This window comes from Myodes glareolus, chromosome X, assembly GCF_982192425.1.
Source record: "Myodes glareolus chromosome X, mMyoGla1.1, whole genome shotgun sequence".
Taxonomy (NCBI): Eukaryota; Metazoa; Chordata; class Mammalia; order Rodentia; family Cricetidae; genus Myodes; species Myodes glareolus.
Window position 1 is genome coordinate 41,558,353 of NC_142053.1, and position 24,233 is coordinate 41,582,585.

Below are 24,233 nucleotides of genomic sequence, written 5' to 3' on the forward strand. Positions count from 1 at the left end.
TCTCTCTCTTTATCTCTCTCTCTCTCTTTTCCCCTTTCTCTCTTTCCCCTCCATAACCTCCCGAATAAATATTTAACCTCACTTTGCATGTCATGTTTATCCATGTTTCTGTCTCCTGCCTGCCCACCATGTATCTCCCTGCCTGGGACCAGTCACTGCTCGAGGACTGGCAGCCATCTCTGCCTGGGACTAGCTGCTCCCAGGGCCAGCAGCCTGCCACCACATGGCCCGCTAACACCATTTGGGGACCTACTGCATTTCTGCTGTCTACTGCCACCGGGAATCTTGCAGCATTTTTAAAAAAAAATACAACAATCTCCATTTGTTCATCTTGGATTCAATGGGGTCACCTTTGGTTAGCACCAGCCCACCTTATGGCACCACCCTCACATTGAGGGAAATACTACACTATATTGTACATATGTTTTGACTTGATTTTTGGATGAACAATGTATTTTAGGAATGTTGTTATGGATATGGATAAATATTTAGATGGAACAAGAATACCAAGCTAGGTTTCTTAGGTAATAAAAGAACCTCTTGATAGAGAATCCTAGCTTGAGAACTACCCATCAGCTGAAAACATAGAACTTTAGATCCATAAATTTTCTTCTTGACAGAAACTAGAGCTACATTATCATCAATATGAAGAGTTTCTTAGCCCCTGCTTACTCTATGCTATAGACGTTTTGCTAGATTTTTATTTAAATTTATTTATTAGAGTATTTTAATTTTTGAAATTACTGTATAATTATACAATTTCCCTCTTCTATTTCCTCTTTCAAATATACCCCTCCATGCTCTGTTTAAAATTCACATCCCCTTTTTATACTAATTAATGTTGAATACATGTATGTAGACCTACACACACATACATATTTGATATGTATATGAATATTTCTAAATACAAAACTGCAAACTGATCAGTCTATATACTGTTACTTGTGCATGTGTTTTAAGGAATAAGCATTTGGTGTTGGATAATAAGTTGGTGTGTGCTTCCCATGGGGAGACTACTTCTCCCACTCTCAGCACTCTTATGTTGGACATAATTCGTTGTGTAGGACTGAGGTATCTTGGTTTTCTCTACCCATTCACTTTGACATGTTTTTGACGTGTTTATTGTTGTATTGGTTCAGCTCATGTTTAGGCAATTATGCTGGTGAGGTTATATAAATGTAGTTTCTGACACTAGGATGCACAATCTCACATTAAATTTCTTGATCTCCTGTTTTTGTTTTGTTTTGTTTTTAACAATCTTTTGCCTGTATCCCCCTAAGCCTTAGGTGTAGGAGTTGTAGATACATCAGTTGGGAATTGTCTCCAAACTATCATGGTTTTCTGGGCATTTTCTATTTCACCTGAACCTCTCAGCTCCAAATCTTCATGGCAACAGAAAGCACATTTAAGCTTCCAAAACAGCAATTAGTCATATTCAGCTGTGGCATATATGAACCACAGTAACGACTACCGAGCCACAGTAATCTGAAGGGTGTAATAGTAACATGCATACCTTGGTGATCTCACCAAAAGATTTCTAATTGAATTTAAGACTCATGAAGTAATAGAGAATTCATGCTTAGTACTGGAAATGTAGCTAACGTAACATCATGGATCTTGGAGGAGATCCTAAAACACTTTAGTAAAGAAGTAAAATCCCTAACTGCATTCTAAATATTTGTTCTTATGCCTATAGTCCTCTGACCTCAGCAAGGAAACTTTTCTTTGAGGAAGTAATTCTTACCAATAAACTTCTCATGCTTCTAATGCTACCTTCATGTTTTCTTCTTAAGAAATCAGACTAATAAACACCTTAAGTGTTCCTCCTCCTAGTCAATTTCTTATTAATTCACTTGTTGCTTTTCAAATAACTACTACAGCCTGTAACTACTTATTACTTGGATACTCATTTATTATTCTACCAATTCACTGTGAACTCTATGGAGAAATTTTCCCTAAACTTGCTCATCCCATTCCCTCATGTTCTCTTCATGCCTCCATTTCTCCTCTCCCTTCTTGCCCCTTCACCCCTGCCATGCTCCAAATTTCTTCTTTTTTCAGGAGAACTTGTCTATTTTCCCTTCCCTGGGGAATCTATGTATGTATATATTAGGGTTCTTCTTGTTACCTAGCTTCACTGGGGTTGTGACCTATAAGCTTGTTATCCTTTGCTTTATGTCTAATATCCAGTTATGAGTAAGTGCATACCATGTTTGTCCTTCCGAGTCTAGGTTGCCTCACTCAGGATGTTTTTTTTTCCCAGTTCCATCCATTTGCCTGCAAATTTCAAAATGTCATTTTTTTTACCACTGAGTAGTACTCCATTGTGTAAATATATCACATTTTCTTTATCCATTCTTCAGCTGAGGGGTATCTAGTTGTTTCCAGATTCTGGAATCATGCTGATGTAAGCACAACTGAACAAATATTCTTGTGGTTTGAGTGTGCCTCCTTTAGGTATATGCCCAAGAGAGTCATTTATGGGTCTTGAGGTAGATTGATTCCCAATTTCCTGAGAAACTGCCATACTGATTTCCAAAGTGGCTGTATAAGTTTGCACTCCCACCAGCAATGGAAGAGTGTTCCAATTACTCCATATCCTCTCCTGCATGAGCTATCATTTGTGATTTTTATCTTAGCCATTCTGACAAGTGTAAGATGGTATCCTAGAGTTGTTTTGATTGCATATCCCTGATGACTAAGGATGTTTAACATTTACTTAAGAGTATTTTGGCTATTTGAGATTCTTCTGTTGTGAATTCTGTTTATATCTTTACTTCAGTTTTAATTGAATGATTTGGTATTTTAATTTCTAGTTTCTTGAGTTCTATATACATTTTGAGGATCACTCATTTGTCTGATAGGGGATTGGTAAAAATATTTTCCCATTCAGTTGGCTACTGTTTTGTCTTGGTGACTGTGTCCTTTGCCTTACAGATGCTTCCCAGTTTCAAGATGTTGTTTTTATTAATTGTTGCTCTCAGTGTCTGTGATACTGGTATTATATTTAGGTAGTGGTTTCCTGTGCCCATATGTTCAAGGCTACTTCCCAATTTCTTGTCTATGACATTCAGTGTGGCTGCATTTACACTGAGACCTTTGAACTATTTGAACTTGAGTTTCATGCATATGGGTAGATATGGATCTATTTACATTCTTCTACATGTTAACATCCAGTTATGCCTGAAACATTTGTTGAAGATGCTTTCTTTCTTCCATTGTGTAATTTTAGTTCTGTGTCAAAAATGAGGTGTGTGGATTAATATCAAAATCTTTGATTTGATTCTATTGGTCCACAAGTCTGTTTTTATGCCAACACCAAGCTATTTTCATTACTATAGCTCTATAATAGAGCTTGAAGACAGGGATGGTGATTCCTCTGGAAGTTCCTTTATTGTACAGGATTGTTTTGACTATCCTGGGATTTTTTTTCCATATGAAGATGAGTATTGTTCTTTTGAGGTAGGTAAGAAATGTGTTGAGATTTTTGATATCGATTGCGCTGAATCTGTAGATCGCTTTTTGTAAGACTGCCATTTTTAGTATGTTGATTCTACCTATCCAAAAGCATGGGGGATATTTTCATTTTCTGACATATTCTTCAATTTCTTTCTTCAAAGGCTTAAAGTTCTTGTCATACAGGAATTTCACTTCTTTGGTTAGTGTTCCCCAAGATATTTTATGTTATTTGTGGCAATTATAACTGCTGATGTTTCTCTGATTTCTTTCTCAGCCCCTTTATCATTTGTATATAGGAGGGTTACTGAGTTTTTTGAGTTGATCATGCATTCTGCCACATTACTGCAGATGTTTATCAGTTGTATGTGTTTCCTGGTAGAATTTTGGGGGTCACTTATGTATACTACCGTATCTGTAAATAGTGAGATTTTGACTACTTCCCTTCCAATTTGTATCCCCTTGATCTCTTTTATTGTCTTATTACCATAGCTAGAACGTTGAGTGCTATGTTGAATAGATATGGAAAGAGTGGACAGCCTTGTCTTGTACCTGATTTTAGTGGAATTGTCTTGAGTTTCTCTCTATTTAACTGGATGTTGGCTGTCAGATTGTTGTATATTGCCTTTATTATGTTTAGATAGGTTCCTTGTATCCCTCATCTCTCCAAGAGTTTTATCATGAAAGGGTGTTGGATTTTGTCAAAGGTTTTTTTCAGCATCTAATGAGATGATCATTTGGGTTTTTCTTTTAGTTTATTTAGATGGTGGATTACATTGACATATTTTTTTATGTTGAACCGTCCCTGCATCTTTGGGATAAAGCCAACCTGATCATGGTGGATTATTTTTTTGATGTGTTCTTGGGTTCTTTTTGCCAGTATACTATTGAATATTTTTACATCAATGATCATGAGGGAAACTGGGCTGTATGTAAATCTCTTTCTTAGTCTTGGTGTGGTTTCGATATTAGGGTAATTGTAGCTTTGTAAAAAGAGTTTGGCAGCCTGGTGGTGGTGCCATATACCTTTAATTCCAGTACTAAAGAGGCAGAGGCAGGCAGATCTCTGTGAGTTTGAGGCCTGCCTGATCTGCAAGAGATAGCTCCAGGACAGGCACCAAAGCTAGGGAGAAACCTTGTCTCAAAAAAAGAGTTTTTGCCACATTCTTTAATTCTGGTTCTATGGGGGGGGGCTATTTGAGGAGTATGAAACCATCTTTCTCTGGGCTTTTTTTGTTTGGGAGACTTTTGATGGCTTCTCCCATTTCCTTAGGAATTATAGTTCCATTTAAATTGTTTATCTGGTCTTAATTTACTTTTCTTATGTGGAACCTATCCAGAAAGTTGTCCATTTCTTTTAGACTTAGATTCTACATTACTATTTTTTTTTGGAGTATGTATTTTTAAAGTATGACCTATTCTTTGACTTTCCTCAGTGTCTGTTGTTTTCATGTCCCCCTTTTCATTCCTGATTTTGTCAATTTGGGTATTCTCTTTCTGCCTTTTGGTTAGTTTGGATAAGGGTTTGTCTATTTTGGTTTTCTTGAAGAACCAGTTTAGTTCTTTGTGTCATTGATTCTTTGTATTGCTTATTTTATTTTTATTTTATTGATTTCAGCTCTCGATTTGGTTATTTCTTGTTGTCTACTCCTCCTTCGTGAGTCTGCTTCTTTTTGTTCTAGAGCTTTCAGGTGTGCTGTTAAGTCACTTGTGTGAGATTTCTTCACTTTCTTAATGTGGGCATGTAGTGCTATGAACTTTTCTCTTAGCACTGCTTTCAAAGTATCTCATAGGTTTGGGTACGTTGTGCCTTCATTTTTGTTGAATTCTAAGAATTCTTTATTTTCTTTCTTTATTTCTTTGACCCAGGGGTGATTTAGTTGAGCATTGTTCAATTTCTATGAGTTTGTAGGATTTCTGAAAGTAGTGTTGTTGTTGAATTCTAACATTAAGCCATAGTGATCTGATAAGATCCAGGGGATTATTCCAATTTTTTGTGTCTGTTGAGTTTTACATTGTTACCAAGTATGTTATCAGTTTTAGAGAAGATTCCATAAGGAGCTGAGAAGAAGGTATATTCTTTTGTGTTTGAGTGAAAAGTTCTACAAATACCTGTTAAGTCCATTTGAGTCATGGCATGTTAGTTCTCTTATTTCTCTGTTATGTTTCTGTTTTGCAGGCCTGTGCATTAGTGAGAGTGGGGTGCTGCATTTTCATATTAGTGTGTAGGGTTTGATGTGTGATTTAAGCTTTAGTAGTGTTTCTTTTACATATGTGGGTGCTCTTGTTTGGGGGGCATAGATGTTCATCTTGTTAAATTTTTCCAGTGATGAGTCCCTGAAGTGTCCTTTTCCATCTTTTTTGATTGACTTTAGTTTGAAGTCTATTTGGTTAGATATTAGGATAGCTACACCTGCTTGTTTCTTAGGTCCATTTAATTGGAAAATCTTTTTCAAACTCTTTACTCTGAAGTAATATCTGTCTTTGAGGTTGAGGTGTATTTATTGTATGCATAATAAAAATGACTCCTTTTTCTGTATCCATTCTGTTAACCTGTGTCTTTTTACAGGAGAATTGGGTCCACTGATATTAAGAGATATCAATAACCAGTAATTGTTAATTCCTGTTATCTTTAGATGGTAGTGTTTGTGTGTTTCCCTCCTTTGGTATTTGTTGTTGTGAGGTGTGAGGTAATCTGTTGCCTGTGTTTTCATGTTTGCAGCGACATTCCTTGGGTTGCAGTTTTCCTTATAATAATTTCTGTAAGGTTGGGTATATTAATAGGTATTGTTTAAATCATGTTTTATCCTGGAGTATTTTGTTTTCTATATCTGTGGTGATAGAAAGCTTTGAAGGATATAGTAGTCTAGGCTTGCATCCATGGTCTCTTAGTCTCTACAGCACATCTGTCTAGGACCTTCTGGCTTTCACAATTCCTTTGAGAAGCTGGATGTAATTTTGTCATGTCTGTCTTGTACGTTACTTGGCCTTTCTTCCTTTGTAGCTATTATTATTCTTTCTTTATTCTGTATGTTTAATGTTTTGATTATTTTATGGGGAGGGGACCTTTTTTGGTCCAGTCAATTTGGTGTTCTGTAAGCTTCTTGAACCTTCATAGGGGTATCCTTCTTTAGGTTGGAAAAGTTTTTTTCTATGATTTTGATTTCTTGAATTTTCTTTAAGATAACTTTTAGTATTTCTCTTTTGGGAATTCTAGAAAAAATATTTAAAAATGAACTTTACAAAGCTTTTCAAAACTTTTTGACATCTTTAATGTATTATGTAGAAAAATTGTTCAGCGATTTCCCCATTGCTATTTGATTTGGAAGTTTTCTTCATGTATAAATCTGAGCTCTTCATAGGCTACAGTCATGTGAGATACATTGGTAAGAGGGTCCTATCAGCAGATTCATGTTGGTTTGCTATTTTTTAATAGTTACATTTAAATAAAGAATATATTGCATTTGATACAGTTTCATTTTATATAACCCAGGTTGGTTCCATGATGGTAACAGGGAAGATCTCTTCTGTGTGTCTTTCTTCCATTTTCTTCTATGAATAGTCACCTAACTAGAATGCAGTTTTATATTAATAATGACATAATCAGAAGAGGTGATACTTGTATCACAGTGATCAAAATATCCTATATTATCAAGTCCACTTTTAGGTGTTAGAAAGTATATGATCCCTTCTGCATAAACCTGTTATGTTTCACTGAGGGTACAATGTATATTACATAATTGGGTCTTATGTTTCATTTTTCCTAAATGAACAAGGTAACCATTTGAATGATTCTGCATGTAGGAATCATAACACCTATCCATGCAACACTTCTCAATGAAGGTTCTATTTTCACTCTTCCTGTAGAAACTCAAACTATATACTGCCTGATTTGGCATTTCTGGATCACAATCACTAACTATGGTAAACAACTGGATAACCTTCTCCAAATAACCCTTATATAGTCAATAATGATCCTAGGATTAAATATGCTTATGTGCTTTTACTAATTGAGTGAATTTTGGCAGAAACTAGAGAAACTCACAGTTCTCAGTCTTGAAAGGACAATAGCATTTTAAACATACATATAGGTACCATTATGTGGGCCAAATAGGTTATACTTAGGAGTGTGTGTGTGTGTGTGTGAATGCAATATCAATTGGTGATTTTAAAACTGTCATTAATTTGAAGTAGAATGGGGAAGTTTCTGAAATTATTTTGAGGGAAGAAAAAAGTGTCTAAAGGGAGGGGAGCAGAGAAAAATGTAGAACTCAATTATAATCAATAAAAATAAAAAAGAATGGAAAAATTGTAATCTCAAAAATAAAACAAAAATTAAAAAAGATATTAGCAGTAAAAAACCTCTAAGCCCCATTTCACAGTCAATAGTTAATGAAATGAAATATATGATATAAAAACAATGAAAATGAACTGTATGATACCAGTATGCATTTGTCATGCTACCTTCATGTCATCATGGGAATGTAAGGCTCTGTTTCCTTGCTTTAATATGACAGTAATAGGCTAATAATGTGAAAGCAAAGTGACTAGATTGGTTTTTAAGGACTGAATATTATGACACATTAATGATGTTTGATCCAACTGGGGTTGTTTAGTTATGAAGAATAATGATCACCTTTAGAACAGAGAATTGAAGCTTGAGGAGGAGAGCCTAATTAGAGTTTCATTTGATCATTAGACAAAGAATTGCTGAGCACCTGATATGAAATAGGTGTCATATTGAGCCTTTTCAAATAAAAATAGACTTATTATGTGTTGCTTAGAAAGCAAATCTAGAAATATTGTATGAGATGGCAAGCAAATGGCTTTTGGCTTAACATAAGAAGATGGAGATATAATTAGCAGGGAATATAGAACAAAGAAGTCGATGAGTCTGAGAAGTCACTGAAGACCCGACATTTAGACACATTTAGATTTTCAGAGAGCAAGAAATGAATCCTATTCATCTTTGAGATTCTGGTGAATTCATACACAGATGTGCATTGAGTGGATCAATAAGACTGTGTTGAATATGTAAACATATCAAGTACATGATTGAGATTGCTTATTCTCAGAACAAGGAGTGTCATAGGGTCAGTCTCTGCTTCTCTCGTCGGTTCCCTCACACAGTATGTAAAAGATGGGTATTCATCCAAAGAAGTTCAAGAATAATATGGAAGGCAAAATAATTTTACCCAAGAATGGCCAGATGATTGTATGGAAAGGTATATAAGTAGCACTGAGCTCTCTAAGGAGATATCTGTATGGAGCTGAGAGTATGTCTTTGGCTCATCATTCCTTTCTGTCCACCATCTGGGATACTAGGAAAAGCAGCAAGATGAGTTTTCTAAATAAATTCCAATAATTCTTCATTTCCTCCATTATTTTGACTAAAGAAAGCAATTTGTTTCTTGTCATTAATTTATTTCAAAAAAAACAAAACAAATCAAATAGTGGAATATTATTGGGGATATGATTCAATTACAAGCTATGTTAAATTTTGGTTAATGAAGATTTTATCTGAGGAGAGAAGATACTTATTGATGAGAAGTTAACGGTTACCAGTCAAAAATTAATGTGTATGAATACATGCTAGGGTCACTCATGTCTCTCCAAGAGAAATCTCTTGATGCCATATCATCAATCACATATAACTAGTGTATATATGATATATGCATTTTAGAAACAATCCAGAAAATTCATGTGAAGCAAAAAGAATATCTTGCCAAATGAATAGATTATTACCAGGCAAGTTTGGGCTTGGGTCAAAATTATATTGAAATTAAATGATACATCCTAAGTGCCTAAAAGTCTTCTCTATTTTTGCACATTGAATTAGCTTTTACGTTATACTATGATATGGGCCAACAAAAGGCAGATAACATGTTTCTTATTTCTGAATATAATGAGATAAATTCTGGCATCTAAATTTGTTTTTCTGATGAGAATAAAGAAAACTGAATGTACCAAATGAACCACATGATGTATAATGGTGTTTCAGTTAATCATATAACATGATGTACTGGCATTCTCATAAGACTATAACACCTAGTGGCAATGTACCTGTCTTAGTTTGGATAGACATTTCTTATCATGCTTGAACACTAAAAAAATCCTACCTTGCCTAATAATATGTTTCTCAAAATTTATCCCTATCATTAAACACTACTCAATTGTAACTAATTTTTCACACTAGACAACGAATTACACGAGGAAAATAAATTAGGTGCACCCCTGGATGTCATCGGTTTCCTACCTAAAACCAGATTCTACTCTCTAAAGTCATAGTGAAGAGTTCAAGCAGAACTAGAAGACTATGTCTAAGAATTGATGAAAGAGAAATTAGGGAAACTAAGAAGCCTGAGAAATGAGAACTACCTAAACAAAAAAGTCTAGATGAAAGCTAATCGAAAACACAAGAAATGAAACAACTGGAGACCTGACTTGTGAAAGGTCTTCAATTATTTCATTTACTAGAGAAAAATTCACAGTTGCTTTTAATGGTGCCTGTCAGTACTGTGTGAGCAGAGAGCAAATAAAAAAAAAAAGGAAAACTTGTGCAGCAAAATGTCCAGAGGGGCTTTGGAAAGATCTTACTTGGCAGTAATATGATTCAATAGTGGTCTATATTTATGTAAATATTTAATAAGATAAAATGAAATCAGCAAATAAAATATCTTACTTATATTGCTTATATCTGAAAAGTTTTGTTACTGTCTTGCATATATGACACTTTACTCCTAAACAACAAGATACAAATTCTTTTTATATGTACATAAAAGAATTACCCAAATACTCTATGAAACAATTATTTTTACACTAAAAAGTTGAAATTATGTGAAATATTTCCATTGACTTAAGGGAAAAGAAACTAGAAAACATTAGCATTGGGAACTTAGTAAAATTCACAAACATGACAATTTTTAAACATCCTTTTTAAAACTGAGTAAATGGAGAAGTTATGAATAAAATTGGAAAATATTTTGAGGATGGTTAAAGTGAAACACGTATTTCTGGACATAGTGGGATATGCCTATAATCCCAGCATTCAGGAACTTGGTGAAGCAGGATCCCAAGTACATAGCTGGTCAGCGCTACACAGAGAAACTCTCCTGTTTTCTAAAAATCATATATTAAAATTTATGGGAAACAGTAACTCTACTCCCATGCAGGACTGTATATGCCAATAATATAAAAGAAGTTAGATTTGTTTGGATATGATACCAAAAGTACAGACAATAACAAACTAATGGTCTGGGTTATGTATAAAATGTAAAATATCTATATATCAATATAGCCTAAGAAATTATTTGCAAACCATTCATCTGATAAAAACTTAAAATAGAAATGTACAAAGAACAACCTACAGCTGAACAGCCACAATAAACACAAACAACTTGGTTAATAATAACTAAAGAGTTTAAATAAGTTTTCTTCAAATTCACGCCTAACTACTTAAGATGCAAATGAAATCCACATAAGATAGCACCCATCAGAAGGAATATACTTAAAGTGAAAGTGAAGTACAATGTTGAAGACATGAGTACATTGAAACATTCAGTCAGTGCTGATAGAAAATCAATATGGCAGTTATCCACAAAAGCATATCAGAATTACCATGACAACCTGAAATTCTGTTTGGTTGCAAAATGTGTTAAAATAACTGGAACACAAATGTCTGTAGCAATATTTTTCATTTATCATCCTGCAGTAGGAACAGAAAAAAAATTAATTGAATCCATTAATTTTATATGTAATATATTCATTGAAAGGGATATATTGTTTGAACATTAAGAGATGCAAATATTTTCATATTTTCCCCATCATATCACTTGTGCCCTGCTAAAATAAGAGAAAAGAAGAACTACATAATGAGACAGAGCAGGGACAGATAAGGCTGGTGTTTGGAAAAGCAATAGGGAATCATATTATGTTATATCCACAAAAAATTATATCTAAAACATATGAGTGAATGCGCATGTACACACACACCCATATATGTGTATATGATATATGTGTATATGTAGTGAAGTTATGCGACTTGGAGTGATAATGCTTCTGCCAAAAGTCATAAACTAACAGTATCAGGTGTGAGAACCTACTCTTGATGGTAATGGCAGTAAAAACGTCTCTCTAAACAATATAGATGATTGTTGTTGCCCTTGGTTACCTCTTATAAGTTGAAGACAAGACCCCATTGCTAAAGGTATCAGACATGTGTAAGTCTTAGATGATTTTACCTGGATCTAACCCCAAATCTCCCACCTTCACAAAGACTAGCTTTCATGGTACCACAAAGTGGAATGAAAACTTCAAATTAAAAATAGCAATAGAGTCCTACCTAGCTATGATGATTAGATCCATAACAATTGCCAACACAGCAAGATTTTCTTTCTTTCTTATTGAATTTGTTTATTGTAAGATAATTTACAAACATCTTGCTGTATTTATAACTCAGTGGACCAAGTTTCTTCTGACAAAGACAGCAACCAGTTAAAATCAGCTTGCTGCTTTCCTTTACCTATTATTTGTGGGTACAACTTGATTTTCATTACTCCAGAGCAGCAGCCCCAGACATGATTTCAATCAACTCCTTTGTGATGACATCTTGATGGATGCAGTTGAACATCAAAGTCAATTTATCAATCATATCAGAAGCATTCTTTCCGGCATTGCCCATAGCTGTCATTCTGGAACATTTCTTACTGGTGATGGACTCCTTCAGGGAGTAGTAGGTGATGTTGGCCAGACTATTCCTGGGAATTCTGCAACACATCAGCATTGAAGTCATCACAATGGCTCATGCTCTCAGCAGCTGTAATGGTATTGAGAAAGAAGGTGGACTTCTCTTATTTCTTGTAGGAGATAGCAGACTAGAACTGATTAAAAATGATAGGGTCTTCATCAAATTCATATCCAGAATTTAACAATTCAAAGGAAATGCCTGATGCATCTCCAAAAGTAGGGGACTTCTGTCCCACAACTTTGACACCAAAAACTGGTCAGAGTGAGTCCTTTAAAGTATGTCCTTGATTTTGTTACCAATTCTAGAAATCATAACTTCTTTCCCAGCTGCAGTGGGGGTAGTTACCTCATTGTTCATCTGTTTGGCCACTGAGGAATGAATAGCACCACAAATCCCTTGATCTGAGGACACACCAAAAAGGAGGTGTTTGTTCTTGTTCTCAGGTAATATAGTATCAGCCTTCTCATAAAGAGCTAAGGAGCTTGTTCCATACCCTCGAACTAGCCTGAGCTCCCGCTCAGCCCTGGCATACTTTGCAGCTGCCACCATCTTCATAGACCTGGTAATTTTCTGGATTTTTGATGGACTTAGGTCTCCTGGTAATATCGTTCAAAGTTGCCACATTTCAAACTTGGATCCATTTCAGCTGAACGGCACAGGGCAATAGCCCGGCAACACCCTCCAACAAGAGCATGGTGGAACCTTGAAGGTTGGGCAGACGGGACTAGCAAGATTTTCCTTTAGGTGCAATACTAGGACTTGTATCTTGGCAATAACTAAGAGCTATCATGGTGAACTTATAACCCATTCAATAGGACAGAAATCATGCCTGGTACTTGAAAACTAGCTAACTACCCAGGCATACTGGTGGCATAAATCTTAGAAGAGAACCTACAACTGAACCTTTACTAGAACATAATTTCTAACTGTATTCTAAATATTTATTCTTATACCCACAGTTAATTATAGCTCCCACCCTTCATCAAGGAAACTTCTCTTTGCAGCATATGGGGACCTTTATAGAAAACCACAACTGGTCCAAAAATCCAAAATATTCCTGCACTTAAGTCTCAGGGAACATGGAAGAAGAGGGGCTGAAAGATTGGTTGACCAAGAAGTCTGTTGTGAGATTATGTCTCCTAAAATTCCAGAGAAACTTCACCTTCAAGAATATTGCTTACTGAGCAATACCTGAACAAAACCATGTGGTGGTGGCACATGCCTTTAATCCCAGAACTAAGGAGGCAGAGGCAGAGGCAGAGGCAGAGGCAGAGGCAGAGGCAGAGGCAGAGGCAGAGGCAGAGGCAGAGGCAGAGGCAGAGGCAGAGGCAGAGGCAGAGGCAGAGGCAGAGGCAGAGGCAGAGGCAGAGGCAGAGGCAGAGGCAGAGGCAGAGGCAGAGGCAGACAGATCTCTGTGAGTTTGAGGCTAACCTTGTCTACAAAGCAAGTTCCAGGAAAGGCTCCAAAGCTACAGAGAAACCCTACCTTTAAAAACAAAACAAAAACAAAAAAACAAAACAAAACAAGAAAAACAAAAACAAAAACAAAACTAAACAAAAGCTGAACAAGCACAATACCAGCAGACATACTCCCATGGAATTGGGTGCATCAAAACAAGAGCTACAAATAGCTAAAGTATGTTGAGAGTAGGGGAAATAGTCTTCCACCAGGGAGAAACTCCATAGTAGGTTCTCTAATATTAAGTGGTCTACCCGAAATCAAATATATATAGGCAACACAAAGATAACTCAACAATCACTTTATGGATTTATATGTAAAAATGGGACAGTAATAATTAAAGAGGTCATGAATTTGAGAGGGAGCCGGAATAGAGTCATAGAAAGTGTTGGGAAGATAAGAGTGAGAGAGAAAATGATGTAATTAAAAATAAATTTTAATTAAAACTAAAATATTTTAAACTATTTTAAACAAAGAGGAGTAAAGTACTAATTCATATTATAACATAAAAATATAAATGGACCCAGAGAATGATATGCAAAATAGAATTAACTAGGCAAAATATCATGGTTTATATGATTCTCTTTATATAAAGGTGTCCAGGACAGATCAATCCAAAGAAAAAGAAATCAGATTACTTGTTTCCAAAAAGTATGGGTAGAAAATAAAATAACAACCTCTTAATTGATACAAGATTTCTTTTTTGTATTAATGAATATGTTTACAATTTAGATTGTTTTCACTCTGCTAGTATTATAAAAGTGTTGGATTATATGCTTTAAAACTGTTGAAATGGTGAATTTTACTTTGATTCAAAGGAAAAATTATGCATAGGAAAGGATGAAGCTATTCTTAGGCACACATATAAGAAAAGTAAGAATAAATTACTAAACAAAGAGCTGCTAGAAAATTTTAATGATTACATTGTTTATAGTAATTAAAAATGTAAACAACTAGAGTTATGTTTTCAGTTTTTATACCCATCTAACAAAGTAGTTGGTCATTTAAAGAAAACACTAATAAATACCATCACAAGGATTACTTTGATGACATGACTGGTAAGTTAAGGTTGTCACAACACACCATATTATATGGCTTATTTATAGTATATGATCATCATTGCTTAAATACAGACTATCATTTATCATCCATAAGATTAGGGTATTAATAAAAAATACAGGTTATTTCTAATATGTGTGTTGTAATTTTCAACACTATTGAAAATGCTCTTGGTAAAGATTGTGGCAATTATAAAATTTTAAGAATATCGAAAGCATACTAAACACTTTTGTGTATTTTAAATGTTTATTTGAATGGATTTTGAATTATAGTACTATTTAATAACATACAGTGAAAACATATGATCCATGACCTTGCATGAGTAGTAAAGGGGAACCAAACTTGTAAATTCACGATTCAAATGAAGGGAGGAAAAAGAAGAAATAAACCCAAAGCTGCTGGGAGAACAAAATACTAACCTCAGGCTGCTAGACAAGAACCAATAGTATCGACAACCTCAGTGAAAATAAATGAAGTGACGCCATGGTTGCTAATTCGAGGCTACCATGAAAAGACAGAAAGAGTTGAATAATATTCTGATTGTATGAGATTTCCTTTCAAATGCAAATCTTGTTTGTTTAGTTAAATGGTGTAGGAAAATTGTCTGTATTCTGTCAATCATGTATTTTAATAAAACGCTGATTGGCCAGGCAGGCAGTACAGGCAGGAAAGCCAGACAGGAAGTAGAGGTGGAGCAAAGAGACTGGGAGTATTCTGGGAAGCACTCCCCACTCCTGCGCAGACCACCGGAGAGGAAAGATGTAAGCTGCCCTGCTGGAAAAGGTACTGAGCCATGTGCTAACGTAGATAAGGATAATGGGGTAACATAAGTTATAAGAGCTAATAAGTAGCCTGACCTAATGGACCAATCAGCTTTATAACTTATAGAGATCTCTGTGTGATTGATTTTCTCTGGGACTTGCCGGTTGTGGGGTACCGGGCGGGAGCAGATATCCCAACAAGCCGGCCCTCATGCTACACTTAAACTTCTCAAAGTGCCAAAAATAAGTGATGATGAACTGTTTGACTCTAAAAAGAGAATCTCTCTCAGTCCCTCCAAGGTTCAGAGAAGACTAAGGAATGTAGGAGACTGAGAATAAGGTGGTGTACCACAAAGAATGGAAGGAAGAGCCTGATGATAGGGAGGTGTGACACAAAAATTGTCCTCTAGAAATGGCATGGCTCCTGTGCTCAGAACTATGGCCATCTAGAGGAGACATTCACAGCATATGGCAATTGACATTTCATCAGTATTCTAACTTGTTTTTTGTCAACTAGGCATAATTTATAACTACTTGGGAAGAAGAGTTCTCAAATGGGAAAATGCCTCCATAAGTTTTGCCTATGTGCAAGTCTGTATTGCATTTTATTTATTAGTGACTGATAGGAGAAGGCCTGGATCATTGTAGATGGTACCACTCCTTAGCAGGTGCTCCAGGAATGTACAAGAAAAGAGCCTGAACAAGACCAGAAGGAACCTTCACCCGTTGATGGATGGAGATTGAGACAGGGACCCACATTGGAGCACTGGACTGAGCCCCCAAGGTCTAAATGAGGAGCAGAAGGAGGGAGAACATGAACAAGAAAGGCAGGACCGTGAGGAGTACGTTCACCCACTGATACAAGGGGACTGATCTAATGAGAGTTCACCAAGGCCAGTTGGACTGGAACTGAACGAGCACGTAATCCAACCAGATTCTCTGAATGTGGCCGGATTCTCTGAATGTGGCTGGCACGGGGTCTTTCTGAAAAGCCATTGACAATGACACTGGGACTTGTTTCCTCTGCATATACTGGATTTTTGGGATTCAGCCTGTTTGGATGCTCACCTTCCTGGACCTGGAGGGAGGGGGGAGGAACTTGAACTTCCCACAGGGCAGGAAACCCTGACTGCTCTTGGGGATGGAGAGGGAGGAGGGGAGGGAGTGGGGGGAGTGGGAGGGTGTTGGGAGGAGGGGCGGAAATGGAAACTTTTATAAATTAATAAACTTTTATAAATTTTTTTAAAAAAAGAAAGGAGCCTGAAGCCCGGTGGTGGTGGTGCATGCTTTTAATTCCAGCACTCAAGAGGCAGAGGCAGGTGCATCTCTGTGAGTTCGAGACCAGCCTGGTCTAAAAGAGCAAGGTCCAGGACAGGCTCCAAAGCTACAGAGAAACCCTGTCTTGAAAAACCAAAACAAAACAACAACAACAAAAAAAAACAAAGAAAGAAGGAAGGAAGGAAGAAAGGAAGAAAGAAAGAAAGAAAGAAAGAAAGAAAGAAAGAAAGAAAGAAAGAAAGAAAGAAAGAAAGAAAGCAGGCTGAACAAAGCAGAGGAAGTAGGCCAGGAAGCATAATTCTTCCATGACTGATACTTCAGTTCCTTCTTCAAGGTTCCTGTCCTGTTTGAGTTTCTTCTCTGACTTCCCTTGAGATGGGTTGTATTGTGAACCTATAAGATAAAAATAAGCACTTTCCTCCAAAGTTCATTTTGATCATAGTATTTTATCATGGTAATAGTCATCCTAATATAATCATTGATGGCAAAAATTGTATATGAGGAACCACTGACCCTGAATGACTGGAGGTGAACGATCATTTTCTCCGATTGTACAGCCACTGAAAAGTGTCATGCTCCAATAAATATCCTCACAGTCATGTTCGTGCAAGTACCTTCAATTATACTTTATGGGTCACAAATAAAAAAACAATAGAATGGAGAACTTTTAGGAATAAGGGATTTAGTGGAAAGGGGGAGAGGGGCTGAGAGGGGATAGTAGGGTTAAACAACTAAAAATTATTATATACATCTATAAAATGATCAAATGCTAAAAACAAATCTTCAGTTTATCCTTTTTTGTGTATATATGAAATTCAGCATATGTAACTGAAAATAGTGCTATATAAAACAGACACACATCAACCAAATGCAGACCAGCTCCCTGATATCCACACAGCATTGTTGAAGGAATAGTGTTTATTAGGATTTTGAGACTGTTTTGAATAATTAATGTTGGATGACAAAAGAATTTTCACACATACACCTAGATATTTGACATGCTTTGGGACTGTGTTAAGCTTTCTATTAGCTTCACTTTATCACTAAAGTGCCAAATTAGTAATTCTGCACTCTTATATTCTGATAGTGATAATAGGATATGAGCCTGACGAAAAGGCAATTACCTTTCTTCCTTGGTAGAACAACTTTCTGTCTGCAAAAGGCACTTTTCTATGTTCAATCATCCTTTAGTAGATTTTCTCCAGAGTTTTACAGTACTCACTAGGCAGATGCCACTGAGCTGTTCTATAATGATACCACCACATTGCCTTTCAGCACAGAAAATTGTTGAAGGAGCTGGCAACTTTTCTAGTCTGCCCACAAACGAATTTTTGCACTGATACCTCAGTGGTCAATGTCATCCTCAAAATGAATTGTGAAGGGGATTTCACGTTGCACTGCTTCTCCAGAGTGTGGGAAATGGATTACTACTGCACAACCACGCAAAGACAATATGAAGGCCAAGAAACTGGAGCTGCCACTTTGACTTATACTTAAGCAAATGAATACTGCAGCTTCAGCCCAGGTCTGCCTGCCTGCCTAGGAATCACTTTTCCCCTTTTTGGCATCAAGGGCAAAAACAAAAGTCTGAGTTTTACAGTGCCATTCATTGCTATATGGTCCTTGCATCGGTAACCTTGCTAACCATTTTTTTTTAATTCAACGGTGTTATATCCCATTTCACCTGTGTGAAAAGACCTATTCAAAACAAGTAAGACTTATACTCTCTAATTAGGTGACACTTTTCTATGTCTTATTAAAGGACTAACCATGAATTCTCTTACTACACATTAAACTAATGTATTCTGTTTTTTTAATTGTTTCTGATTGTATCCAAAACCATACACCATAAACAGTAGTAGGAAAAAGAATAGCAGAGAATTTCTTTGGGTAGGGAAAACATGATTTATCCCTGTCTCATAAGTACCTGATATATGAGTATTTAATATTTTTATGTCCAGTAAGTGAATACACATATTAATGATATTAACAATAGACACGCTAATTTGGAATGGGGAAATCTCACAGACTCTGCCTATATATGAAGAGCCAGAGGCAGTTAATGACTGCTCAGAGGAGAATTAGTCTTTCCCAGTGTTGAGCCCCCTAATTGCTTATCCAAAACAAAGTGGTCAGCCCTGAATTTGTATATACATAAAAACCACATTAAATAAACTTACAATGTTATATAATATATATTATATATATTATGTAAAAATAATTATATAAAAATGACTATCGATTTGAGGTGAAGTGAATGGAGGACATGAGAGGAATTAGAGTGAGGACATGGAAGGAGGAAATGCTATAACTATATTTTATTTCAGTTATTTTTCTTTATGTGGTCTTGCTTTATTCAGATTCTTTCATGTGATTTAACTATTTTTTGAAATTCAAATATGATTGCATAATTTTCTGCTTCCTTCTTCCTCTTCAACCCTCCCTATGTATCCCCCTACACACATACACACACACACACACACACCTCTAAATATAGAAATAAAATCTGATCACTCCTTTTAAGAGTTCTTGTATGTCTATGATTTCAGATCTGACTGCTTGGTATTAGATAACAATTCGGGAGTACTCTTCCTTGGGGAAGATTATTTCTCCCCTCTTCTAGCATTCCTTAGTTGCTTGTAGGTCATTGTTATAGATAGGTGCCACATGAGACACTTCCTCTTCCACAGTAGAGTACTTATTGGTGTTATCCTTGTTTATTTAGCCGTGTTCAGGAGATTTCGTGGATGTTGCTTCTCTGACAATTCAACGGAACACAATATTGTTGCAAAGTGTCTGTTCCTCTGGCTTATAATCTTTCTGGACTCTCTATTTCTATCATTTCTCAGCCTCAGGTAAAATAGTTGTACTACAGAAATATTTGTTGGAATGTGCACATCTGGGAAGCAATCAAGTGCAACAGCAGTAGTACATACTGTTTTTTATGTCTCTTGGACTCCTCTGAAGGGCAGTTAAAATAGGGATACCTCATGCATGTTGGTAGGTTTTTGATAGTCTGGTTCTTGTTTGGAGAACCAATGTCAGCTCAGATGAAAAATTTTCACTTCAACTATATATTCACACATGACTACCAACATTTACAATTACATCTATTTATTTCTGTATCTATCTGTCTATCTGATGTGGGATCTCCCTATGTTTGCTATGAATATGTTGTATTACCATTGATTAATAAAGAAGCTCCATTGATCTATGGCAGGGCAGAATAGAGCAAGGAGGGGGAAACTAAACTGAATGCAGGGAGAAAGAAGGTAGTGTCAGGGAGAAGCCATGTAGCTTCCAAAGGAGACCGGAACCTTACTGGTAAGCCACAGTCTAATGGCAGTGCACAGATTAATAGAAATGGGTTAATTTGAGATATAAGAAGAATACACATAGGCTAGTGGCCAAACAGTGTTGCAATTCATATAGTTTCTGTGTGATTATGGCCAGGAAACAAACAAAGAAGTCTCTGTTTACAATCTATTTATCTATCTATCTAAATTTCTAGATATCTATCTATATCTACATAGATAGGTATGGATATGGATAAATAAATGTATGTAGATATGATGCATATATAAACATAGACATATAGATAAAACATTTACAAACTCAGATTCAAGAAATACAAAGACATACCAGAAAAAACACATGCATGCATCATAATGAAACTATGCAAAACAAAGAAAAGTAATGGTTATATAATCTACCAGAACAAAAACACATTTTTTCATGCACCAAAGCATACTCCCATATTTATTTTAAAATAACTCCTTATCATTCACTAGTTATGAAGCTGTGTATTTTTAAGTAGAAGAAAAAAATCTATAGTTCCATGAGATATTTAAAAAATTCAAATAGATTGAAATCCTTTTGGAAATACATAACAAATTAACTTAAGTCGGAGAAGGTAACTAGGTATAACAAAATTTCGAGCCATAATGTGTAATTTTCATCTTATTTCCCCTCAAAACACATCGGAGTACTCATTAATGATAAAGCCTGCATTGAAGAAATTGTTATGAACATTTTCTAAGCTATAAAAGGAAATATACCATTGTTGCACTATGAAAAGCAACAGATTGCATGTCCTTGTGGCAACACTGCTTTTGGAAGGCATTTTGCATAAAAGTATCTTCAGCCTTGACAGAGCCTCCTACTAGTGTCAATATCTTTATTGAAGGATGAGCACTCTGTTGGCTTGAAAATGCGTTTCTTTCAGAACTTTATAGGTGCTCCTGGAAAACAAGAGAACAAACGACATTTTTAAGTTAAGATATTTAACAAGAAGGTTAGAACATTTTCTTGATTGATTTATTTTCCCTTGTCCTTTACAATTACAAAGGCTTCTGGCTTTGAATTAGACAATATTGATCCCTGAAGTAGTTCTATTCAGCAGCTTTATTTACAGAAGTGAAATGCCAACCACTATTTCCATCAATGTCCTCATGAGGCTCAGCTGTCTAAGTTAAAAAATGTACTCTTAATTCTTAAGGTGTTCACATAATTGATCAAAACAGAAAAGTGCGGTTTTCTGTGTTCCATAAATTTACATTACACATAACTCTAACTAGTAAAAATTCATATTGTAGTCATCTAAGTTTAATGTGCTTTCAATGTATGATGTTTTTCCATAAAAATGTAATTAATTTTAAATGCCTAATAACAATATACCAAGCATATAAGAATGGAGGATCCTGAATATGAAAGTATAATAATCCATTTATCATAGATTAATTACCTTTCAGAAGGTAAGTAAATAAGAAACAAATATATAATGTCCTAGAAATATCAACCTTTTAAGTAAGTGTTTTAATGTTTTATGTCTTTAAGCTTTTCAATATAAAACACAGATTTTTCAATATTACTTTACAGTATTTGTTCATTGTTTTATGGTTTGAAGCTCTTATAAATTTATTATGATAGTTTTTGTTGTTGTTTGGTTTTGGTTATTTGTTATGTGTTTTGATTTGGTTTTGGTTTTCTGAATCAGAGTTTCTCTGTGTAACACCCTAGCTGTCCTGGAATTCACTCTGTAGACCAGGTTGACCTTGAAATGACAGGGAGTCTCTGGCCTCTGCCTCCCGAATGTTAAGATTAAAGGCATGCACTGACATGCCCAAGTATTTTGTAAATTTGTAAATGATATTCTGTTTTTGTTTTGTTTTTTGAGACAGGGTTTCTCTTGTAGCCCTGCCTCTTCTGCAACTCATTTTATAGACCAGGCTGGCCTTGAACTGAGAAATCCACCTCCCCTGCCTCCTAAAGGCTGTGATTAAAGGTGTGTGTGCCATCACCACGTGGCTATTGCAGCTTTCTAAATAAGCTATCCTTTGGACAGACTGCTTTATATGTAATAACATTTTATTATTTTTCATCTGTTATTTCTTTAATTGTGCTATGTTAATAATTTTTGTCTCTGAGGCATACATGTTTATTTCCTTACTTTGGGCTGCTGCTGGAATTAAGAAAAGAAAACTTAATGAGTCTTCCTGGATATACAATCTATACACTCTATAAAACTACATAAAATAACTATGTGAGTTGTTTTTCTAGCCAAAAAATGTACATAAATAATTAGGTTCAATGGAAATGCAATAAGTGACCTAACTGTGTGACAAGATTTTATATCAGTCATGCTTTAGTATAAATTTTGTCAGAATGTTCAAGTGATAAAACCCCAAAACAAAAAAAAAATGAAAAGAATGAGGGATGAGGGATAATTTACGAAAAGAAGAATGGGGCAGGGGAAGTCAAATACTATGTGTTTCCATGCAGCCTGAGTCTTTGGCTCACATCCATATCAGACACATGCATTGTTTCTTTGTTGAATCATTACAAATTATTCAATTTTTTAGATAGTATCATGTGTTCCATGTATCTCTTGAATACAGCATGTAGCCAAGACTAGCTCTACTACTGAAATACATACCTTATTTAATCTTTGTTATTTTCCTCTTTTGAAGGCACTTATTAAATTGCCCAGGCTAATCTTGAACTTGCTATGTATCTAAGGCAAGCTTTGAACTCGCCATCATCCTGTGTCAGCTTTTTTAGGAGCTGGGATTATAGGCATGAACTGCTAGTCTTTGCTTTAGGCCTCAAATTTTAACCTATATATCATTTTATGTGTCATGATTTTCTTTCAGTTGAGTCACGTTTTTGAAATTTTTTTCTTAATTGAGAAAATTAGATCATGAATTTTGAAGTGTTATTGAGATGAAAGGGCTTAAGTTTGCCATTGTCTTGTGTCAATATTGTTCCCTTTCCTTTCATCCTCTTTTTTTTGCCAGCTTCTGGTGTATTACTTTAATATCTTTTTATGATTTTACTTTTTTAAAATGGCATTTTACATTCCAATCCTCATTTTCTCTCCCAGGCCTCCTCCTGTTCCCCTCCCATTTCCACCAGCTCACCCCCACACCCTTCTCTCAAAGTAAAAGGGCTCCTTTGGCTAGTCAACAAAGACTGACCCATTAGGTTGAGGTAAGACCAAGTCCCTTCCCCCTGCTGAGAAGGGCATATCACCATAGGAAATGAGCTCCAATAAGCTAGCTCATGCACCAGAGGTAGATCCTGTTCCCACACTCAGGATTTTTTTTTTCTAGTTTCATCCATTTGCCTGCAAATTTCAATATATCACTGTTTTTTTTACAGCTATGTAATACTCCATTGTGTAAATTACCATATTTCCTTTACCATCCTTCTGTTGAGGGGCATCTAGGTTGCTTCCAGGTTCTGAATAGTACGAATAATGGTGTTACGAACAGTGTTGACCAAGTGTCTTTGTGGTTTGATTGAGCATTCTTTGAGTATATGCCCAAGAGTGGTAATGCTGGTTTTCGAGGTAGATTGATTCTCAATTTTCTGAGAAACTGCCATACTGATTTCCAAAGTGTCTGTACAAGTTTATACTCCCACCAGTAGTGGAGGTGTATTCCCTCTATCATAATGGCTAAGATTAAAAATACCTTAATATTTAAAACTTCTATCCTGACCTTATCAACGTATACCAGTGCTAAGTTTTTCCATCCTGAATCAAGGACCTGAACTTTCCTTGCATTTGTTTACTTTATTCTCTATGTCACTATAGTTTATTTATCACTTCATATATATCTCCTTCAAGACTGATAAATAGAATACCATGACAGAAAGCATGAACATTATCAATAATCATGCTATATAGTGTAACTCCTTCATCTTTACTTAGGACAGGATACAGGGCAATGACCAGGCAGTCTCTGCTGAAGTCAATATTCTTCCTTCTCTAGGAAAATTCTCAGTGAATTTTCAATGAATGTAACCTAATTTCAAGACATTATCTTCTTAAGCATTTTAGCTATATGTGTTGGCTGCCACATCAGATGGTGGTATAGCTTATACATTAGTGACACCTGTTAAAGAAACTCACAAAGCCAGGCATGTTTGTATATACATGTAATCCCAATGTTAAAGAGAATAGAGCCAAAAGA

General features: G+C 35.7%; 1 long non-coding RNA gene and 1 pseudogene across 1 annotated transcript in view; both read right to left on the reverse strand.

Moving 5' to 3' along the window:
* Window positions 1–11,804: 11,804 nt before the first annotated feature.
* On the reverse strand, window positions 11,805–12,757 carry LOC125405543 (ATP synthase F(1) complex subunit gamma, mitochondrial pseudogene; annotated as a pseudogene).
* A 7,782-nt stretch (window positions 12,758–20,539) lies between these two features.
* The window catches only part of LOC146889220 (uncharacterized), a 29,816-nt gene continuing 26,122 nt past the window's right edge, over window positions 20,540–24,233 (reverse strand). Inside the window, exon 3 of the long non-coding RNA XR_015000232.2 lies at window positions 20,540–20,999. This is a non-coding gene — a long non-coding RNA (uncharacterized LOC146889220). The remainder of the gene's footprint in view (window positions 21,000–24,233) is intronic.